We start from the raw sequence: 19,133 nt of genomic DNA on the forward strand, positions 1-19,133 counted from the left end.
TATGCTGAGGCAGAAAGAGGGTCCTGGTGTTGGTGTTGCCTGCTCCATGGCACTAGGATTTAGGATCCATGTTGGTTTGCTGAGGTTTACTGCTGGCTTGCTGGGATGCTTCTTGCCCTGGAGTACATTTCCCTTTTACCCAGACAGAACTTTCAAGAGTTTCCAAGTTTCTTGGGCTCAAAGATTATTTACCCCTTCTTTTTGCTGGTTTTGTTCTTACAGGATTTGTTGTGGGGTGCTATTTTATGGTTATTTGAAAGTGAATATGGGAGAATTATGGTTATTTATTGTTTACTCTGACATCTTGGCTCTGGAATGTCATTAGTATTATTAAAAATACAAACTCAGTACTTTGGTCTTCAGTTCTCACCTCTTCCTTTGTTGTTTTAGTCTTTAACCCGTTTTCCACATGGACAAGTGGGTCCATCTGAGAGATAGTATGGAGCAGAGTATCTAGCTAGATAGTCTGAGTTTAAAGCTCAACTAGTTATGTTTTCTGAATTCCCATCAAGGCTACTTCTTCCCAGGCTATGATAGCTTTCACATGCCTGAATTCTTTCAAGTTCTCTAGTTGGGGCTTCAGTTCTAAAGCTCATCATCGACACTGCAGTGTTCCCATGTTCTATATGTTGCTCAGTCAGCAAGCATTTTATTAGGTATTTACCATATGACAGACAATTGGCTAAGTACTAGGGATACAAGGAAGCAAAAAAGAAATATTCCCTGAAGGAGCTTATGTTCTAGAGGAATAACTATGTCTACATTTGTTGTTTAATCGTTTTTCAGTTGTGTCTGACTCTTTGGTCTTTTCTTGGCAAAACTACTGGAGTGGTTTGCCATTTCTTCTCTAGTTCATTTTTATAGATAAGGAATTCAGGCAAGCAGGGTTAAGTGACTTGTCCAAGGTCACATGGTCAGTAGGTATCTAAGGTTGGATTTTAATACACATCTTCTTGACTCTGGTTCTGGCACTCTATCCACTGCCTTTTATAACCACATTAGTGAAGTCCTGGATTCATCTATTAGGGGTTCTTAACCGGGGTCTATGAACTCTTTTTTTTCTTGATATATATTTCAATGACTGCATTTAAATATTATTGTTTTCTTTTATAATCCTTATTCTGAGAAGGGGTCCTTAGGCTTTTCCCAGGATACTAAAGGGGATCCTGATACAAACAATAGTCTAAATATTCAATACTGATCAATGAGTATTTGTTATCTACCTGTTATCTGCCAGACATTATACTATGCATTGGGAATACAAGTATGAAAACAAGATAGTCTCTTCTCTCAAGGGGTTTACTGTCTACTATGAAAAATACATCAAATACATCAAACAAAATTACAAAAAAAGCCACCTAAAATTCACTTTACTTCTAGGAATCCAAACTGTCTGTAAGATTTTAAGCATTTAGGAATTGAGAGGAAAATAGTTACATGCAAAATAAGCCTTTATTCTTTCTTATAGCTTGCCTTTAAACACAGGGTTGTGTTGCTTTTGTTTTAATGTGAGGACAACATTGGGAAAAAAATCTGACAGACTGAAAACAAACCCAATTCTTGTTGCCATGGAGATTCCTTTGCCATCTGTTTTCTTCTCGCACGCTAGAGGAAAGCTAAGGTTTATAACCTGGCAACCTGTCTACTTATTAACACTGACCTGATAGTGAAACTCTTGCTTTTTCTTAGCTTCAAACAGGGATGACTTTGAATCCAAATGAGACACAACTGGTTGCAGTACAAGACCCATGGGATAAACCTAGGATTTAAAGGCAGCTTGCTCTGATAACCTGAAGGAATATCTTTACTCCATCACTGGCCCTGGATTTTACTCTCATGAGGGGATTATTTTCTTTATTTAATTTAGATCTAGGCAATATTATACAGTTTCATTAATCTATATTATTACAATTTAGATTAAGTGAAGCAGAAATAGGAGGGCTCCCAAAGAAAAGATCATTAGTAACTTATGTGCATTCTTTGCAAGGAAATTAAGCCCCTGACCAACCAATATCAATCCCATTTCTCCCTGTCATTATCTGGCAGCAAGCAGCCCAGAAGAGCCAGAAATCTCTCTTTGTGCTCCTCCTCTCCTGTTTGTTTTGACAGTCTCTAAATAAAGCAACCTTCTCAAGAGCAGGTTCAGGGAACTGCTGTGGGGCTTGTAATGAAAGTCATGGCCCAAATAATGGAATCTCTAACCTTGCTTCATGAGAATTATAGGATTTGGGAGCTAGAAGGGTTCTTAAATATCAGTTAACCCAGCCTCTTCATTTTATAGGTAACTGGGACTCTCAAAGGTCAGAGGCAGCTGGTGAGGTAGTGGAATCAGGAAGATCAGAGTTCAAATCAGACTTAGACACTTATTAGTGATATGACCCTGACCAAATCATTCAACCTCTGCTTCAGCTTCTTCAACTGTAAAATAGGGACCATGATAGCACCTACATCCAGGGTTGTTGTGAATGAGTTAATAATTGGAATTATGTTTAGTAGAGTGTGTGTGACACATAGTAAATGCTATGTAAATGTTAGCTAGTGTCATCATCATTATCATTATTATTGAAAATAATGTGTCTGGCATAAGGTAGGTGCTAAATGAATGCTTATTTCCTTCTTTCAAAGGACCATAGATTTAGAGCTGGAAGAGAGTCAATTCAGTTATGGTTGTTCAAGCTGTTTCAGTCAAATCCAACTCTGTGAATTTTCTTGGCAAAGATTCTTTCTCCAGGTTATTTTACAGATGAGGAAACTAAGGCAAAAAGGGGTAAGTATTTTGCCCAGGGTCACCCAGTTAGTAAGTGTCTGAGTCTGGATTTGAAATCAGACCTTCCTGTTTTCCATGTTCAATAGATTCAAACCAGGTCTTCTAACAACAAATCCAGTATCATTCCTATGATGTCAGGGATTCCTTCAATAGCATTTCTGATGAATGTTTTACCTAACCTATACCTGGACATTTCTAGTGACATGAGCTCACTACTTTACAAGGAAAACTTTCGCATTTTAGAACAACCTTTTTTTTTTAAAGTTCATCTTTAGGGGCAGCTTGGTGGCATAGCAGTGGATAGAGTACCAGCACTGGAGTCAGGAGTACCTGAGTTCAAATCTGGCCTCATACACTTACTAATTACTTAGTTGAGTGGCCTTGGGCAAGTCACTTAGCCCAATTTGCCTTGCAAAAAAACTAAAAAAAATTAATACAGTTCTTCTTTATATTGAACCAGAACCTGCCTCTTTGTGACTCCCATTCACTGTTCCTGGCTTTCCTGCTAAGACCAAGCAAAATAAGTTTAACCACTTTACTTTCTTTTTTTTCATGTGCCAGCACTTTATTTATTTATTTATTTAAAGGTAACTTCCAGATCTCCCTCTAGTCTTCTCTCCCCTAAACTAATCATTCCCAATTACTTTAATATTCCTCATATAAAATGGCTTTCAGACTCTATACCAGCCTATCTGATCACCCCTCAATTTTTTAATGTCTTTTTTTAAAAATGTGACTTCTAAAACATTAGAAGAAAATTCATTTTCTTTAGAGAACAGTACAGACACTTTTCTTGTAAACTCCAAAGCATGGTCAATCATCATTTCAGATATGACCAGAAAATTCTCTGGGACAATATCATTATTATTTCATATTTTGAATCTTGATTTAATCATTGTGGTCTTTAGATGAAAGGCATCATTAGGTCAAGACATGAGGACTTCCCTCTTTGTGGGACCTTTCATATACACACAGTCTTTAGGAAGACACAATCAGTTACATGACAGGATAAAACTTTGGAAGACTGATAATCTGATTATTATTCTAATTGTGGTAAATTGTTTATTACTCCAATATTCTATGTTATATATTTTCCATAGAAAATGGTATATATGTGCATTGTAGTCAGTGCAATTAGTAGTAATAAATACAAAAAATATATTTAAATGAGAAATTATTCCTGCTGGCACATGATGAAAAACAGATGTTGAGGATATCAGATGACAAGTCATTTTGGCAGCATCCATCACAATGAAGTAAGCCATCTGAGAAGCTAATCTTGGTGGATGATTTTGGTCTTTGTAGCCTTTATTAAACACTAGACTGTAGATTTAATTCTTTCAAAAGTTCCTGTGACTTACACATTATAATTGACTACAAACAATTCATTGAAATTTTGTGATACAATTAGCCTTCATTTGACCAGTCTTCAAACCAGATTTTATAAAGAGAAAATTAAGAAAATAAGAGATGAAAGGTTAAAGAGACATCCAAGGTTAAAGAGGTTATTAAAACTAAAATATGAGGATGAGACAAAGTATAGCTTATAAACCATCTACATTGATAAATTTATGTGAGTGGCTTGCAAAGGAAATTATTCCCTTTGATGGAATATACATCAGAGGTAGAGCTAGAAGGAACCTTTAAATCTTTCTTTTAACAACTTCATTTTACAGATGAAGAAACTAAGACCCAGAGTGATTTTTCCAAATTGGCCAGTAAGTTACAGGAGAAACTGAACCCAGGTCCTGTGAATCTAAAGTCAGTGTTTTTTTCCCTACTGTCCCATACTGCCATTATGATCTCATCAATGTGGGGACCTCTCAGTGTGCAATTTTTCCTCATCCAAGGAGATGGACAACAAGTTTCTGGAACTTTTTGTTGGAGAGGGGTGGTTATGACATTGAGGAATTAAGTGACCTGCGCAGGGTCACATAACTACTGGCTGTCAGATGAGGGACGTGAATCCAGATCTTCCCAACTTCAAAGCTAGCCTTCTACTTTTTAGATCCACTTGCCAAAGCCCAACTCTCAGGATTGAAGACTGCCATGCTCCACAGGTCTATCTATGGCTTTATTCACTGAACCTCTTTTCATCTTCCCCCTTGTTGTCTATAATCCTTATGTCTCTAGCTTTTGAGTTGTCTTCTTCCATTAAAATATAAGCCCTTTAAGGACTCTATATCTTAAATATATTTGTATCTTTTATTCTTACTACAATACCTAGTGCATAGTTGGTACTTTATAAAGATTTTATTAATCTATCTTTTATGCTCCTTGGTATGTCCAAACTTTATGAAAAATCTAGTAATGTACTTCTAAGTCCTAGGGAGTGGAGGGCTCTTTCAACCCTTCTTTCTCACCTACCCTGGTCCAGGTACAGTACCATCTTGAAGGGTTTTCTTTGTCCAATGAACTTCTAAAATCATTTCTCTTATGCTTAATGATGTGAAACCTCTGAAAGAAAATGTGTGGTGTGTTTTGTTTAAAACCCATGTTTCTTTTCAGGCCTGTTTTATTATTGGGTTTGGCCCTTGTATCTTACAGAAGAAATCTGTTCTCCAGGCACTAGGACTGTCTGACTGAATGTCTAGAAACAGTTTGCATTTTGGCTAGAATATCTCAGGCTTCTATGAATAGGAAATTTGATCTCTGACTCTTTAGAAATCAGAAGCTCAAACTCTCATTTTGCAAAGTACAGAATTTCAGAAATCACAGACTCAAGACAGTCTTTTTTCTCCATTAAGGTTATACACAGGAGGACTTCTGGGTTGGAGCCAAGATGGTAGCATGAAGCTAGCATGCTCCTGGAGCTTTTCTTTATACAATGTTAAATGAAGCCTCTACTCAGACATTAAAGCTACAGATCCCACCAAAAAAAATTTTTTAAAAGAGCAAAACAAGTTCTCAATTGTAGATATTGTGGAGGTCTGTCCAATGAAGGTCTGTCCAGGGGAAAAGCAGAAATAGTGGTTATGACATTGAGAAATTAAGTGACCTGCCCAGGGTCACATAGATAGGTGGGAGAGCAGGAAAGCAGGTGGGAGACTTCTAGCCACAACACATTCTCAGCTGATAGACAACAGCCCAGGTCTTGGCTCAGTCAGTTAGCAGACCAACATAAAGAGTCCCAACCCCAGACAAAGTCTGAGCTCAGGGAGCACTGGGGTAACAGACAGGATTGAATTGGGAACAAACCACTGCATAGGCAGAGCCTAGACATAAATGAGGAAGCAAACTTCTGCATATGCAACATCTTGGCAAATGATAAGCCAGGGACTAGACCCCAACCTCAGCACAAAAAGCTTCAGAATATTCTCCCTATACTCCAGGAGCAGAGATTAACTATCAAAATAAGCTAAAAAAAAAAAAGAGCTCTAACCACAGAAAGTTAATATTCAGATAGAGAAGATAAAAATGTCATCTCAGAAGACAAAAGCAGTGACAAATTACCTACATGAGAAGTCTCAAATGAGTTTATGAATTGAGCTCAAATGTAAAACCTAATGGAAAAGCTTTTAAAAAAATTTAGGAAAGAAGAAGAGAAAAAAAAAGAACTGAGATCCATGCAGGAAAATTATGAAAAATTGACCAAAGAAATAAACTCCTTTAAAAGTAAAATTAGGGGTGGCTAGGTAGCAGGGGCAGCTAGGTGGTGCAGTGGATAGAGCACAGGCCCTGGAGTCAGGAGTACCTGAGTTCAAATCCGGCCTCATACACTTAATAATTGCCTAGCTTGCCTTGGGCAAGCCACTTAGCCCCATTGCCTTGCAAAAACTAAAAAAAAAAAAAAAAAAAAAAAGTAAAAATAGCAAACTGGAAATAAAACTAGCTCATTAAAAAATAAAATTGACCATCTGGAAAGGGAATGCTATTCAGCAAAAGGTAAAATTAACCAACTGGAAAAGGAAAACAATTCATTTAAAAGTAAAATTAAGCAACTAGAAAAGGAAACACAACAACTAACTGCAGAAAACAGAGCCCTAAAAAATTAGAATTGAATAAATAGAAACTAATGACTCTATGAAACAACACAATTCTACCAAACAAAATCAGAAAGCTGAAAAATTTGAAGAAAATGAAAAGTTTTGACTTCCAGCCAAAATGGTGGTGAAGATAGACACTGTGCTAAGGTCTCTTGGTTGCCCCTCAGAAATAACAAGAAAGAAACCTCTTAACAGAAATCTGATCAACAAAACCCAGAAAGAGAAGCTAGGAGAAGAACATGTACAAGAAGGTCTGTCTTAGGGGACTGAGGGTGAGCTGGAACAGAGAAGAGAGAGCCAGCCTAGGGGCAGTGGTGGGGTGAATCCAGAAGACTGGCCTTAGCCAGGGGGGCTTTGCCTGTGGGAGCAACAATCCAAGGACCAACCTTAACCGGAGACTCCGGCTGTGGGAGTGGAGGTCTGGGGAGTTCCAGCAGGACTGGAAGGCAAGTTCCAGCACAGAGAGTTGTGGAGTGTGGCTGGATAGCTGGACAAAGATCCACTCAGCTCTGGCTGTGAGCTCCATGCTTTTAGAGGAGCCTTTGTCCCAGAACACACACAGTAACAGCCCCACTACCCACCCCCAACCCCAGGCTCAGGTGTGGGAAGCAGAGCTTCCTCAGCTGAATAGGGAGATTAACATTTTCATGCCAGGGCAAACTCACACTGTTCAAGGATAATTCAGACCCTGTTGCTCCCACCACACCCTCCAGGCCAAGGAAGAGGACCTCAAATCAAGACCACAGACACTTCAGAGAAAGTAATCAGCACCCCCTTACAAGCTGACCCACTCGGAATTACTAAACCCAGTGAGCAAAGCCTCTAAGGTTTTCTAAACCAAATATCTGTGAGCCAGACCCTCCCCCAACACAAGATCTTAGGAAAATGAAGAAAGGCCAGTGAAAAGAGGGGTGCACAGAAAACTACCTTGAATAAATAGACCCTAACCCAGACAGATCTAGAACTTTTGAGGAGAATACGAATTGGTCTCCAGCCCAGAAAAACTCTTCCTATAAGAGAACAGGGAGGAGTTTAAAAAAGAAATTGGAAAAAACTGGAAAAAAGAAACTCAAGAGAAAATTAACACCTTGCAAGAGAAAATTAAAATTTTGCAACAAAAAAAGAAATCTTTGGAAATGTTATTCTCTCAAAGCCTCAATTCAGCAAATAAAAAAAGAAAATAATTCTCTCAAAACTACACTTTGGCAAATGGAAAACTCCTTCAAAAGTAGAGCTGACCAATTGGAAAAGGAACTGCAAAAGGTAAATGAAGAAAATTCTTCTCTAAAAAAAAAAGAATGGAAACTAATGACTTCATGAGACAACAAGAATCTGTTAAACAAAACCAAAAAATCGAAAATATAGAAAAAAATGTAAACTACCTCATGTACAAAACACTGACCTTGAGAATAGAGCCAGGAGAGACAGCCTGAGAATCATTGGGCTTCCTGAAAGCATTGAAGAGAAAAAAAAAAGCCTGCACATAATATTACAGAATTAATGATGGAAAATTGCTTTGATATCATGAAACCAGAGGGCATAATAGTTATTTCGATGGAGAATACCATCTGTATCCAGAGAAAGAATTGTGGAGTTTAAGCAAAGACTATTACCTTTAATTTAAAAAAAATACATTATCTTATTATGTAATTTTTCTATCTCTTATACTTTATTTTTCTTCCTTAAGGATATGATTTCTCTCTCATCACATTCAATATAGATCAATGTATACCATGGAAACAATGTAAAGACTAACAGACTGCCTTCTGTGGGGGGTGGGGTGGGGAAAGGAAGCGAGATTAGGGGAAAATTATAAAATTCAAAAATAATTAAAGAAATTTTTAAAAAAAGAAAAAAAGAGAATGAAAAATTTCTTTTGGGAAAAACAAATTACCTGAAAAATAGATCCAGAAGAGATAATCTATGAATTATCAATCTACTAGAAAGCCTCGATCAAAAAAAAATGGAGCCTGGAAAATGTCTTTCAGGAAATTATCATGAAAAAAACTATACTAATATACTAGATCAAGAAGACAATATAGTCCTCGAAAGAATACACAGAATACCTCCAGAAAGAGACCATAGAATAAAACCCCCAAGGACTATCATAACCAAATTCCAGAATTCTCAGCTAAAGTAGAAAGTACTATATTAGCAGTTAAATGTAGGAAGCATAATCAGAATTACACAGGACTTATCAGTTTCAACATTAAAGGATTTAAGGACCTGGAATATGATATTTCAGAGGAAAAAGGATCATGGATTACAACTGAGAATTAACTACCCTGCAAAATTCAGCATAGTCTACAAGGGGAAAAGATGGATTTTCAATGAAACAGAGGACTTCCAAAATTTTCTGATAAAAAGACCAGAAATGAACAGAAAATTTGATCTTCAAATTCAAGAGATACATAAAAAGATAAATGTAAAAGGGAAGAGAAAATGCTAATCAAGAACATTAAACTGTATACATTCCTATAAGGGAAGATAACACTTGTAACTCTTGAGAATCATATTTCTATTTGAATAGTTAAAGGGCTGAGTATAGTGGAAGGGATTGTACTTAGAGGATATTAGTATGGTTGGTTCTTGACCTTCATTATAGAAGAAGACTAAAATGACATCACTATGTTTGAGAGAAATTATAGTGTGTCTGACTGTAGCTGATCAGACCAATATGAGCTCAGAATTCTGCCTTGCTCATAGAACTCAACACTTACTCTGCTGAGGGCACCCTATACTGTGCAATCCTGTACCAGTGTTTACCATACCTTACAGTCAATTCTAAGGCTCTTAAGAGAGACTTTCAGGGTGGTCCAGTATTTAGAGTACTTAGAGCCTCCATGTATAATTAAATTAGAAATGACCTTTCTTTATTAGATACCTTAGTTAAGGAAGTACAAGAGGGTCAAAAGGTGGGAGCCTACTTAGAAGGATTGGATAAAATAGATTAGGAAGTGACCTTGCTTTAATACATACTTTAGTTAAAAAGGTTTTAGTAACATGATTGGAGTGCTAAAAGAACAGAGGGAGAGAGTGTACTTAGAGGGACTGGACATGAAAACGTCATGAAGAGATTTTGTATTTCTCAATGCTTTGGCTACAATTTCTTGGTGGGGGGAGTATAAATGATTCACAAAAGATTTGGCTTTGCATGATGCTTTAGCTCATGAGGATTGTGTTTCCATGGAGGATATTGAAAAGAAGGTAGGATATAAACTGATTATAATTTGATGTGACTTCTGACACTTGAGAAGTATATTTCCAATGAGACAGAAGAGAGCAAGGTATTTAGTGACTATGAGCAATGCTGCTTATCAATCAATCAAGTTATCAATCAACTTTTGAGAATAGTACTTCAATTGGACAGACAAAAGGAATGTATTTTGACAGTGGTTGTAGGTACAAAACATAGCTAAAATAATAAAAAACATAAAAAAGGATTATACCAGTAAATGGCTTGATATTAGTGAATAAATAGCACCAAGTGAAGAGGCACAAAGACCTATTATAATAGAGGGAAAGAAGGGAGGGTGTGATCACTGAGTAAATCCTACTCAATAGATTTAGCCTAGAGAGGGGAAAACCTACATTTTCAATTGGGTTTAAAAATTTATCCTATCCTACAGGGAAATAGTGGGAAAATAGAAAGAAATTGGAAGGAGGGATTGATAAAAGAGAAGACAAAGGTAAAAGTAAAATTTAAAGTTAAAATTTTAAAGAAAAGTTAAAGGGGGGGGGTGCACCTAGGTGGCATAGTAAATAGAGCACCAGCCCTGGAGTCAGGAAGATCTGTGTTCAAATCTTGTCTCAGACACTTAACAATTACCTAGCTGTGTGACCTTGGGCAAGTCATTTAACCCCACTGAAAATCCCACCCCCAAAAAAGAAAATTTAAAGGGGAAAAGAATCAAATTAGTGAGGAGGAATAAGAGGAAAGGAAAGAGGAAAGTATAAATGGGGAAAGATAGCATGGAGGGAAATACAGAATTAGTAATCTTAATTGTAAATGTGAATGGGATGAACTCTCCCCCAAAAAAGGAAGCAGATAGCAGAATGGATTAAAAACCAGAATCCTACAATTTGTTATTTACAAGAAATACATTTGAAGTAGAGAGATACATGCAGGGTCAAGGTAAAAGGCTGGAGCAAGATATGTTATACTTCAACAGAGGTTAAAAAAAATCTGGGGTAGCAATCCTGATCTTAGACAAAACAAAAGTCAAAATAGATCTCATTAAAAAGGGATAAGGAAGGAAACTACATCTTCTTAAAATGCACCATGGGCAATGAAGTTATATCATTATCAAACATTAAAAATGAAACATGCAACAACTTGTATAGCAACCAAAATTTTTTTTGTTTTTGTTAGGCAACAGGGCTAAGTGACTTGCCCAATATCACACAGCTAAGTAATTATTAAGTGCCTTAGTCTGGATTTGACCTCAGGTCCTCTTGACTCCAGTGTTGATGGTCTATCCACTGTATCACCTAGCTGCCCCTAGCATCCACATTCTTACAGGAGAAGTTGAATGAATTACAAAGAGACCAAGATAGCAAAAAGTACAATAATGAGGGACCATAACCTCCCTCTCTCAGAATTAGATAAATATAACCAAAAAAATAAAAAAGAAGGAAGTTAAGAAAATGAATAAAATCTTAGAAAACTTTGATATGATAGACCTCTGGAGAAAACTGAATGGGGATTGAAAATAATATACCTTTTCTTCGTCAGTGCATGGCATCTATATCAAAAATGATCAAGTACTAGGGCATGAAAACCTTACAATCAAATGCAGAAAGTCAGAAATAATAATTGCATGATTTTCAGATCATGATGCAATAAAAATTACATGCACTAAAGGGCTATGTAAAAATAAACCAAAAATTAATTGGAAACTAAATAACTTAAATTTAAGGAATGATGGATGAAACAACAAATCATAGCAATAATAAGCATTCATCCAAGAAAGTGACAAAATTGAGACAGCATACCAAAACTTATGGGATGCAGTCAAAGTAGTTCTTAGGGGAAATTTTATATCTCTAAAAGCTTATATGAATACAATAGAAATAGAGAAGAATAATGAATTGATTGGGCAATTTTAAAAGTTAGGAAAAAAGAACAAATTAAAGATTCCCTATTAAATACCAAATTAGAAATTCTGAAAATCAAAGGAGAGAGATGAATAAAATTGAAAGCAAGAAAAAACACATCAACCTAATAACACTTAGAGTTGGTTTTATGAAAAAAAGCAATAAAATAAATAAACTTCTGGATAATCAGATTTAAGAAAAGAAAATAGAATACCAAATTACCAGTATCAAAAATGAAAAGGTTGATTTTAACACCAATGAGAGGGAAATTAAAGAGATAATCTGGAGCTATTTTTCTCAGTTGTATGCCAATAAATTCAAAACTGAGAGAAATGGATGTATATTTACAAAAATATAAACTACCCAGATTAACTGATGAGGAAATAAATGATTTAAATAACCTCATTTCAGAAAAAGAAATTGAAAAAACCATCATTAAATTCCCTTAGAAAAAGTCTCCAGGTCCAAATGAATTTACAAATGAATTGATCAAACATTTAGGGAACAATTAATTCCAATTCTACATTATTTTAAAAAAATAGAAGAAGGGGCAGCTAGGTGGCCCAGTGGATAGAGCACAGGCCCTGAAGCCAGGAGTACCTGAGTTAAAATCCTGTCTCAGACACTTAATAATTACCTAGCTGTGTGACCTTGGGCAAGCCACTTAACCCCATTTGCCTTGCAAAAACCTAAAAAAAAAAAGAATAGGAGGAGTTCAGCCAAATTCCTTTTATGTCACTTTTATAGTGCTGATACCTAAACCAGGAAGAGCCAAAGCACACAAAGAAAATCATAGACCAGATCTCCCTAAAGAACATTCATTGATGCAAAAATCTTTTTTTTTGGGGGGGGGTGGGGTTTGCAAAGCAATGGGGTTAAGTGGCTTGCCCAAGGCCACACAGCTAGGTAATTATTAAATGTTTGAGGCTGGATTTGAACTCAGGTACTCCTGACTTCCAGGCTAGTGCTCTGTCCACTGTGCCACCTAGACAACCCAAGGCACCACTTAGCCACCCCTGTGTCACCTAGCTTCCCCCAATGCAAAATCTTAAATAAAATCTTAGCAAAGAGATTGCAACACTCATATCTCAATAGATGCTGAAAAAATCTCTGACAAAGGGGATAAGCTAACCATTATTCCAATAAGTGCAGGGATGAAACAAGGATACCCATTATCACCTCTACTGTTCAATAAAATATTAGAAAGTTAGCTTTAGAAATGAAAAGAAAAAGAAATTGAAGAAATTAGAACTGGCAAGGAAGATTCACTTTTTGCAGATGAAATGATGGTTTATTTAAAGAATTCTAGAATCCTTGAAACAATGAAGAACTTCAGCAGAGTGGCAAGATATAAAATAAATGCACATGAATCATCAGTATTTCTATACATGAACAATAAAACCCAGGAGAGAGAAAGGGAAATTCCATTTAAAGTAATTATAGAAAACATAAAATACTTGGGAATCTACCTCCCAAGACAGATCCAGAAACTGCAGGAAGACAATTAGAAAATACTTTTAAAACAAATAAAGTCAGATTGAAACAATTGTAAAAAACATCAATTGCTCAAGTTAATATAATAAAAATGAAAATTCTACCAAATTAAATTATTCAGTGCCATACCAATCAAACTATTAAAAACTTATTTTACAGAGTTAGAAAAAAAGAGTCAACAAAATTCATCTGGAACAACAGATCAAGAATATCAAGGAAATTGATGAAAAAAATGCAAAGGAAAGTGGCCTAGCTCTATCAGACAAAACTATGCTATAAAGCAACAGTCATCAAAACTTCCTGGTACTGGCTAAGAAATAGAGCAATGGACCATTGGATTAGAATAGGTTCAAAAGATAGAACAGTAAATGACTATAATAATCTATTGCTTGAAAGTCCAAAGACATTGGATTCTGGAATAAGAATTCACTATTTGATAAAAACTTCTGGGAAAACTGGAAAATAGTATGGCAAAAACTAGGCATAGACCTCATCTCAGGTCAAAATTGTCATAGGATTGAGACATAAATGGCAATACTATAGATCTATTAATAGATCTATTAATAGATCAAGAAATACTCTATCTGTGGGATTTATGGAAAGTGAAGAAATTTATGACCAAGCAAGAAAGAGTACATTGTAAAATGAGAAATGGATGATTTTTTAATATTTTAATATGTGATATTTAATAATTTTGATATTAAATTTAAAGTTTTTGCACTAATAAAACTAATGAAGCCAAGATTATAAAGAAAACAGAAAGCTGGAAAACAATTCATTTTTAAAATATATAGAAAATTAAATATAATTGATAGGGTCATAAGTCATTCCCCAGGTGAGAAATGGTCAAAGGATATGAACAGTTTTCAAATGAAGAAATTAAAGCCATATAAATCATATGAAAAAATTCTTCAAATTATTATTGATTAGAGAACTGTTTAAAACAACTGTGAGATACCACCTCACACCTATCAGATTAGTTAAGATGACTAAAAGGGAAAATGATCAATATTGGAGAAGTTGTGGGAAGATTGGAACATTAAGGCACTGTTGGTAGAGAGTTGTAAACTGATTCAACTATTCAGGAGAGCAATATGTAAAGAGTAATTAAACTGATCATACCTTTGACCTAGCAATACCATTATTGGGTCCATTTTCAAAAGAAATAAAAAAAATCGGGAAAAGTCCCTTGTGTTCAAAAATATTTATGGCAGCTCTTTTTGTAGTGACAAAGAATTGGAAATTTAGGGGACACCCATCAATTGAGGAATGGATGAACAAATAGTGGTATATAAATATTATGGAATACTATGCTCTATAAGAAACCATGAATGGTTGAACTTCAAAAAAGTAAGGAAAGAGTTACATGAACTGATGCTGACCAAAGGGAACAGATCCAAGAGAACACTGTTCACAATAACATTATGAATTGACCAACTATGATGATTGCAGCTCCTCTCAGCAGTTCAGAGACAACCCTAGGAGATCTATTATGGATAATGCCACCCTCATCCAGAGGGAAAAACAAACAAAATCCCATAGAATCTGATGGATATTTTGTTCACTTTTTTAAAAAAAACTTCTCTTACCTTTTTCTTTTCTATCTCATGGTTTTCTTTCTTTTCCCATGGCCCTAATTACTCATACACAAAATGATTAATATTTAAACATGTTAAATAAAATGCATATGTACAACTTTTACTAGATTGTTCATTGCTGAGGGGATTGGGGTGAGAAGGTAGGGTGGTAGAAAATGTGTAACATAAATATGCAAGTGAATGAATGCTGAAAAACTTTTATAACATGTAATTGGAAAAATAAAATTTAAAAAAAGGTTATATTGATGAACCTTTCTTGCCATTTAATTCTACATTTAAATCTGTTCAGCTGACTCCAAATAGCTTTGTATGAATGTACACAGCATTATACTGTATTAATGAAGAATGTGAAGAAAAACACATATAATTGAGGGGTCTTTGGTACCTGCTTGTAGGTTGTATTTCTAGAGGGATGATGTGGTTGATGGATTTTTAGAATTCTGGAATTCTGAACTATAGTAGGGCTAAAGTTAGTTGGATATTGACATTTTCTGGCACCAATATGGTCAGGCCCTGCCAATGTAGTGAGAGTGGCAGGAGGTGCTGAAGAAGGGGCAAAACTGGTCTAAGTCAGAAGGAATGATGCTTATAACTTATATGCTCATCAGTAGTGGGATTAGGTTCTTGAGTGAACACTGAAAATTCCAGCCTGACCAAGATAGGGAGATTTAGACTTAAAACAAAAGGTGACCACAGGAAAACAGCTTTAGCTAGTGCAGTACAGGCTGCTTCTTTTCAGAATTAGAATTTAGATTTCCATTTGGTAGGGGTCAGACTATCCTCATAGTTGTTAGGGAGGAAACCACTTTTCTTTTTTTTTTTTTAGTTTTTGCAAGGCAATAAGGTTAAGTGGCTTGCCCAAGGCCACACAGCTAGGTAATTGTTAAGTGTCTGAGGTCGGATTTGAACTCAGGTCCTCCTGACTCCAGAGCTGGTGCTCTATCCACTGCACCACCTAGCCGCCCCCATCACCTAGCTTCCCTGGGAAACCATTTTTTTAAACTTTCTTTTTAGGAGAAAATCATCTACATTTTCAGTTTTCTCCCTTTCTATTTCACTAGCCTAGGAAATAAACCTACCAACACAACTTCCCATAATCTTAAAAAAAATAGATATTGCTTCACCAAGAAGAAAAGTACACTTTGAAATTGTTGGCTTTCAGTCATAGAGATCTCAGTCCCATGGATCTCCATAGTTTCATATAGTCCACGTTGTCTTAGTAAATTTTGATTTGGAGCTTATTAACTCCAGGTTAGTGGGACTATAGTCATAGTTCTGATTCTTGGCTGGAAAGCCTTCCATAGATTCTCTAAAACTAATCTTAGACTGACATGCATAAAGACAGATGGTCACATTCAGTTATAGAGTCAACCTGTGAGAGAAAACATAGTATAATGAATGTGTAGAATGCTGGCTTGGATCCAGGAAGACCTGGATTAAATCCTGTATCAGACAGATACTGACTGGGTGACCTTGGAAAAGTCATTTAATTTTCTCAGTCTCAGTTTTTTCATCTGTAAAATAGAGATAATAACCCTTACCTTCCAGGGTTTTGTGAGGATCTAGTATGATTTTTTTCATGTAAAGTTATTTGCAAAACTTTAAAATAATCTATTATTATTAGTTATCTAAACTCTAAGCTAATCAATTTCCACAAAACAAGTTTCTAGGGGTAGCTAGGTGGTGCAGTGGATAGAGCACCAGCTCTGGAGTCAGGAGGACCTGAGTTCAAATGCAGACTCAGACACTTAATAATTGCCTAGCTGTGTGACCTTGTGCAAGTCACTTGACCCCATTACCCCTTAGAAGAAAAAAAAATTTTAAAAACCAACAAATTTCTATTATGCTAGGCCATTATATAAAGTACTATATAAATTTCAGCTGCTGTTTTCATTATTCATATTCCATGTTTGAGTTTTCTCCTTGAAGCCAAAGACACTGATAATAACATGCACAATCTTAAACCCATTGTCTGGATTTTCAGAAAAGGAAATAACCAAAAGGATACAGAAAAGGAAACAAATTTTAGGGTAATAAGCTTAACTGCAATTTCTGGCAAAATTCTGGAACAAAGTATTTAAGATATAGAAAAGGAAAAGCAAGTAAGAAGTTAACATTCTGTTATGGACAGGACAGGGCATGCTGTACTAAGCTTGCTCCCCCTCCCACATTTTTTGACAGTGTTATTGGAGTGGTAGATCCAGGAAATGATAAGTAGTATATTTAAAAGATTTCAGTAAAGCATTTGAAAAATCTCTTATTCCTGTGAACAAAATGAAGACATGCAAAGGTGGATCTGAAGTGGTTAAAAGACCAAACCAAAAGAACAGTTATTAATGGAGCCTCTTTTCTGATTGGTTAGCTTTTGGTCCAGGCAACCATTTTATGAGGTGATCTAGACATGTTGACTTACCTCTCATCTTCATTCTCTACTTTCTGGTCTTTTCCTCCTTCTCTCCAGCTGACTTTTCTGCCTTTCTTCACTCTGGGACCTTTCCTCCATACCTCCCAGCTTCTAGCCCCCTTTTTATGTATTATTTTCCTCCATTAGCATGTAAGCTCCTAGAGGATAGGAATTATCTTTTTTTGTTTATATTTGTATCTCCAGAACTTAGCACAACACTGTTACATATTCCTATCTTTTTGGCAGAGGTGAAGGAGGGAGGAGAAGGGAAGTTATCTAAGTGGTCTATGTGAGGTCCTGAATTGTTCAATTTTTTTTTTTCAGTGACTTTGATTATGATCAGATAGTCCAGGGAAGCTAGGTGGTACAGTGGATGGAGCACTGGCCCTGGAATCAGGAGGACCTGAGATCAAATTCAGCCTCAGACACTTAATAATTACCTAGCTGTGTGACCTTGGGCAAGTCACTTAACCCTATTGCCTTACCAAAAAAAAAGATCAGATAGTCCCCTTATCAAATTTGGAGATGACACAAAATATCCCTGAGGGACTTCACTGCTAAGCAATAGTGTGCTTTCCGTGAACAATAAGACAACAGACAAATGTTTGTTAACAAATATGTTTTCTAAAATAATATAGTGAGAACAGTTCAGTGAATCCTTCAATGAACATTTACTAAATTCTGACTAAAAACACTGTACTACTAAGTTCTGGAGATAAAAAAAAAATGGAAAAAACCACCATCCCTCCTCTCAAGAAGCTCACATTTTAATGAGAGAGACAACATGCTAATAATTGTATGTACTAGATATATACAATGTAAAAGGGAGGTAATTTCAGAAGAAAGATACTAGACATGTAGGAAACTAAGAAGTACCCTGTGTATAAAATGGAGTTTGAACCAAAAGGAGGAAGTATCAGATGTATGGGGACCATATAGATTTGGGAAGTAAAATGTTACATTTGATAAACAGCCATAAAGTGATTGTGACTGCATAGTAGAGTCTATAGAGAGAAGTAAAGTGTAAAAAGTTGGAATGGTAAGAAGTTGTGAAGGTCTCAAAGGCAGAGTATTTTATATACTAGGAAGAAACTAGAGTTTATTGGAGGGCAGTTGGGTAGTCCTACAGTCAGGAAAACTCATCTTCCTTAGTTTAAAATCTGATCTCAGACACTAGCTATGGGAGCCTAGGCAAGTCAGTTATCCCTATTTGTCTCACTTCCTCATCTGTAAAATGTGCTAGAGAAGGAAATGGCCAACCACTCCAATGTCTTTGCCAAGAAAATCCCAAAATGGGGTCAGGAAGAATTGGACATGACTGAAAAAAGCAGGAAAAAGAGGGAGGTGACATGGACAAATCTTTATTTTAGGAAGATCACTATGGCAGCTGAATGGAGTATGGATTTTAATGGGGAGAAGCCTATAATAAGGAAACCAAAAAGAAGGTTATTTCAATAGCCCAAGTGTGAGAGAGTAAGGGCCTACCTGTAAACAGATGACTCCTGTTTAAGTGGAAAGAAGGTAAAATGTTAGAGAGATGTGTTAAAGGAAGAGATGATAAGACTTGGCAACAGATTCGATATGTGGGGAAAATGTGAGAGAGAAGTCAGTAATGACAACAATGTTGTGGACCTGGGTGACTGGGTAGATGCTAGTACCCTCCATCATAACTGAAAAATTAGGAAGATGATAATGAGTTCTACTTTGGATATACTGGTTGTCCTATTAATAGGACATCCAATTCAAAATGTACAAAGGGCAGTTCCAATGAGTGATTAAAAGAGATT

Source organism: Macrotis lagotis, chromosome 5 (assembly GCF_037893015.1).
Source record: "Macrotis lagotis isolate mMagLag1 chromosome 5, bilby.v1.9.chrom.fasta, whole genome shotgun sequence".
Lineage (NCBI taxonomy): Eukaryota > Metazoa > Chordata > Mammalia > Peramelemorphia > Peramelidae > Macrotis > Macrotis lagotis.